The sequence below is a fragment of the Triticum dicoccoides genome, chromosome 5B (assembly GCF_002162155.2).
Source record: "Triticum dicoccoides isolate Atlit2015 ecotype Zavitan chromosome 5B, WEW_v2.0, whole genome shotgun sequence".
Classification (NCBI taxonomy): domain Eukaryota; kingdom Viridiplantae; phylum Streptophyta; class Magnoliopsida; order Poales; family Poaceae; genus Triticum; species Triticum dicoccoides.
The window spans coordinates 179,755,967-179,761,292 of NC_041389.1; positions in this window are offsets into that span (position 1 = coordinate 179,755,967).

A 5,326-nucleotide genomic window follows, 5' to 3' on the forward strand; every position below is an offset into this window, starting at 1 on the left:
TCTTGCGTATTTTAGAGTATCCACTTTCACTTGTCTATGAACTGATATAAGCAATCCAGAAGTCCTTTTTCGCGGACACGGCTATTCGAATAGATTAGGTTAACCCTGCAGGGGTGTACTTCTTCATACACGCTCTCACCACTTACCGTCGTTTACACGACATGTACTCGGCAACCTTCAAGCGGAAGCCCAACGTGGGTGTCGGCCACGACCTACCTAATCACCTAAGTCTCTAGTCCAGGTTTATCGCCTATTCGCTTTCCATCCATGAGGAGATCCGGCCGGAGTTTCGCTCACAGCCCCAAACGATGTGAACAGGGTTCCCGAGACACCAAACGGGCGCCCGGTACACCGTGCCACGTGCCTACCGCATCACAGCCCACCCCTACGGTCAGCGCTGCGCACGGCCTCCAGCATACTACAAACACCAGAAACTACTTGCAACTCCTGGACAGAGGACAAGGGTGATTAAGAAGCCGAGAGGGTCCATTGGTTTCGGGCCCAATGCGTGGTAGTAGCTGAATCATGGATCACAAACACAAAACTCAGTTCCTGAGGACAGCTGCAATGAGACAACCCACCATGTACTCCTACATGGCCTCTCACCGCTACCTTTACCAAATCGTATTCACACACTTAGCTCACACACAGTAGGACATGTTCACACACCTCTGATTCATCCCCGATGAATCAGACCTGACTCAACTCTAAGCAGTAGTAGGCATGACAAACAAGCATGAATGAGTAGGCACAACAGGGCTCAAACAACTCCTACTCATGCTAGTGGGTTTCATCTATTTACTGTGGCAATGACAGGTCATGCAGAGGATAAAGGGGTTCAGCTACCGCAGCAAGTAACAGATGAATCGATGTTGTCCTAATGCAGTAAAAGAGAGCAGGAGCGAGAGAGTGGGATTTTATCGGAATGAACAAGGGGGGTTTTGCTTGCCTGGCACTTCTGAAGATAACATTGAGTCTTCATTAGTGTCAACGATCACAACGTCGGAACATCGTCTACCGGGAGGGAACAGATACCGGCAACAAAGAAGAACATAATCAATGCAATGCACAAAATGATGCATGCTATGACATGGCAATATGAATGTGTTTTGAGCTAATGCAACTAGCAACAGATTAAATGAAGTTGGTTTGAATACAAGATTCAAATTCAAACTCCATATGTGATTATTCAAATGCCATTTAATTGATTTGTGCTATACAGCAGCTATAAGATGTTCTAACATGCATAAAAATGGTACAGATGGATTCCTTGAATTTTTCTGATAATTTTTCATATATAAATTATTTAATTTGGAGTTACGGTTGAATTTCTATGAATTTTAGAAGTTTATACAATTTTCTGGAATTTCCTGATTATCTATAAAATAAACTAAATTCCAGAAAAGGAATATTGCGTCAGCATGGCGTAAGGCTGAGGTCAGCAGGTCAACTGGGTCGCCCAGAGTCAAACCTGACGTGTGGGGGCCACACGTCAGTGTCACAGTTAGTTAACAGGGGGTTATTTGCTTAATTAAAGGATTAGGGGGGGTCGGGGCCCACCGGTCAGTGTTAGTGGCTAATTAGGTTTAGTTAATATTTAACTAAAATTAGCAGGGCCTGGCCCCACTAGTCAGCGACCCTGGGGGGTCAAACCCCAGGTCAAACAAGTCAAACCCGCTGGCGACATGACGCCGGCGAGGCCCGAGACGGCGGCGCGATTCGGAAACGCAGCACGGGCCACGGTTCGGGGCGCGGATGGCACCGTTGGAACCCTGGGCCTCGTCCGCGTCGGCTGGTGCTAGAGGGGTCGCCGGAGACGACTTAAATCAACGGCGGTGTCCGCTTCCGCGGCGGCCGGAGTTCGGGCGCCGACCGATTCGACGCTGTGGTGCACTACGGGAGGAACTGGTGGGTGCTGCGGGCTCCTGAGGTTGCGGTGAGCACGACGGTGGGCTCGGGAGCAAGCTGCGGTGGCTGTGGCCACGGCCACGCCATGGCCGGCGGCGAGAAGCTCTCGGCCGCGGTGGTAACGGCGGCTACGGAGGGAAATAGATCACGGGGAGAGAGGGGTTCGGCAGAGGAGCTCACGGCGAGGTCGACGAGCAGCTCGGTGGGCTCGGGGAGCTGGCGGAGACGGCGAATTGACGAGCGGCATCCGGCGGCCGTGTGTGAAGAAGACGGCTCGATGACGGCGATGCAGGGCGTCCGAGGTCGCTTGACTCGTCGGAGAGCATGAGGGCGAGGTAGCCGAGCTACTGGGCACGCCGAGGGTCTAGGGGGAGGCTCTGGGTGCGGCAACAGCGAGCGGCGGCGATGAGCTCCGCTCGGGCTGCGCGAGAGAGAGAGAGCAGAGGAGGGGGAAGGGGTCGAGAGAGAGTGCGAGGGGGTTCCAGGGGGTGGCGTGGAGCTGCGGGAGACGTCCAGGAGAGGAGGAGGCAGCCAGGCAGGGAGGAGGTGGCCGGGGCGCGTGGCCGCGCGCGCCACCGAGCAGCTTCGGGGCGAGGGGGAGGAAGACGACAGGGGGAGAAGCGGCGGTGGGCTGGGCCGGCTGGAGGAGCTGGGCCAGGTGGGCTGAGGTGAGCGCCAGGTAGTCCTCTGCTCTTTCTATTTTTGTTTTTATTTATCTATTTTGTTCTGTGTTGTTTTAGTTTAGTAATATACTAAACCATTTTATAAAATCTTGAATATAGTTATGTGGCTAGAACTAAAATATACCAAACCACATAAAATGTTCCAGTAATTATTGGACATATATTATTTATATATCAAATATATATCCAATGCAAATAGCTATTTATTTAATTCAAAGGCCCAAAATAATTAACTCTGAGATACCAAAAATATTGTTTTGAGTTTTACCTCTTTGCAATATTTTCAGAGACTAAGAGGAACATTTTCTTGGACTTCTTTGAGGAGATTTTAATGTTGATCCTTTTTAGAAGGTTTCTGAGGCTTTGAAAATTCCTCAATTCAAATTTCATTTGAATTAAAAGATGATGCTCAAATGAGGTCTAGCCTAGTGCATAATAGGACCAGGGATGTGACATACCATCCGCCTAGACGCACAGTTCGGGACCCCCTACCCGAGATCCGCCGGTTTTGACACCGACATTGGTGCTTTCATTGAGAGTTCCTCTGTGCCGTCACGATCAGGAAGGATGCCTCTTCCCGTCTTTAAAGACGGTACCATTGCCAAAGGAGCTTTGTCCGCCGGCCAAACTATCTGGCTAGGTGGTTTTCTCATGACCGCCTGTTTGGCCGTCGCTTCGACGATGACCTCTCGGGTCATCAAAAGTGTTCTTCGCGTCAGCTCGGAATTCACCGAGCAGCTGGATCCGATTGAGCTCTCTTCTGTGAACGAGCTCTTGGATCGCATCGCCGCCCTGGGGGTCTCTACAGACTACGATCAGATTGGGCTTAAAACCGATCTGAGAGAGATTAACTCCCCCCAGGTCACCCACCGCGTTGCGGTGGTAGAGGTACAACGCGGCGACTCTTCTTCTGTATTAAAGACCAGTTATGTCCGGACTCCTGATCCCTCCATGTCGGATTCCCGCGGAGGGACGGACGTCGATCAAGTACTGAACCTAAAGTCAGGCAACAGACCAGACTCGTTGGACAATGTCCAGCAATCCAAGCTTCCAAATTCGGAAACTTTTCGGCCCTTGAGCCTCAAGTTGGGCAGGGTTCCGGACTCAATTACACCCACCCACCCAAACATATGCGATCTATCTCAAATCCGGCAAGAGCCCGCTGAAACAGCACATCATTACTGGGCTAGATTCCTCCTGGTTATGGACAGGATAAAGGACTGCCATGAGGAAAACGCATGGACAAGGGAATCTTGAACGTCGTAAGTCGTCGCGAAATTACACGCTTCACCGACCTGGCATCCATAGTACGAAAGTACTGTGCGATGGAGAGTGTCCGAAAAACCGAAGCTAAGTTTTGGGACAATCCGGCCCCGAACACAACCCTAGTCCGAAACAAAAGGGTGCATCATGCTCAGGCACCCGAGACAAAAACCAAAAAGCAAAAACCGCATAAAGGGCATGGAACCGTACTGGAGGGATGGCTCAGCGGACCCTGTAAAATTCATAGTACAGAGGGCGCCACTCCAACACATAGCCTTCGAGCATGTTGGATACTGCGGCAGGTGGCCAAAAGTGGCGAAGAGCTTCTAACCCCGGAGAACTAGCCCAACAGTACCAGTACGGTATTAACAGTCTTCAAGACTTTCGCATCAAATAATATGCGGAAACGAACAATCCGCAGCCTCGCCGAAGTCTACCAAGTAGCAACAACAAATCCATGGAGCGACACGGCTATCACCTTCAACGCCAGCGACGAACCTAAATTCCGAACAGCCCGAGCGCCAGCCGCATTGGTCCTCAGTCCAATAGTGGACAGCTTTCGTCTTACCAAGGTACTCATGGATGGCGGCAGCGGATTAAACCTCATCTACGACGAAACCCTTCGAAAAATGGAAATATACTGGAGCCGCATTGGGCGAAGCATCACAACCTTTAGAGGAATAATCCCCAGTCGGGAAGCACGCTGCACAGGAAAAATTACACTTGATGTGGTGTTTGGCTCGCCGGACAATTACAGGTCCGAGGAAGTCACGTTCCATGTGGCCCCATTCAGCAGCGGATATCACGCTTAATTAGGGCGAGAGGCATTTACAATTTTCCAAGCCATACCCCACTACGGGTACATGAAGCTTAAAATGCCCGGGCCCAATGGAACCATCACTCTTGACAGTGACCCAGACATAGCACTCCGCGCCGAAAACAAGACAGCTGCACTAGCCCTAGAGGCGCTATCAGAAGCCCTAGCGGCACAGGAACTCACTGCGTTGCGCTCTACGGTGAACAGGGACGATGTGATACTCGATAAGAGATCCAAGTCCACCTCTTTTAAACCAGCGGACGAAATAGTCAAATTCCAGGTCCATCCAACGGACCCCACAAAGACGGCCTCCATTGGGGCACAGTTAAAACCCTTATGTAGACGCCGCACTCCTAGAATTCCTTCGGGAGAATTGGGACATCTTTGCCTGGCACCCTTCAGATATGCCAGGAATCCCACGCAGATTGGCAGAACACAGCCTAAACATCCTAAAAGGATTCAAGCCAGTCAAACAGGCTCTTCGGCGATTTTCTGAACCCAAAAGACAGGCAATGGGAGAGGATCTAGCCAAACTATTGGAAGCCGGTTTCATCAGAGACATCAAACATCCGGACTGGCTACCGAACCTGGTAATGGTACCAAAAAAGGACAAATCCTGGCGCCTGTGTGTCGATTTCAAAGACCTTAACAAGGC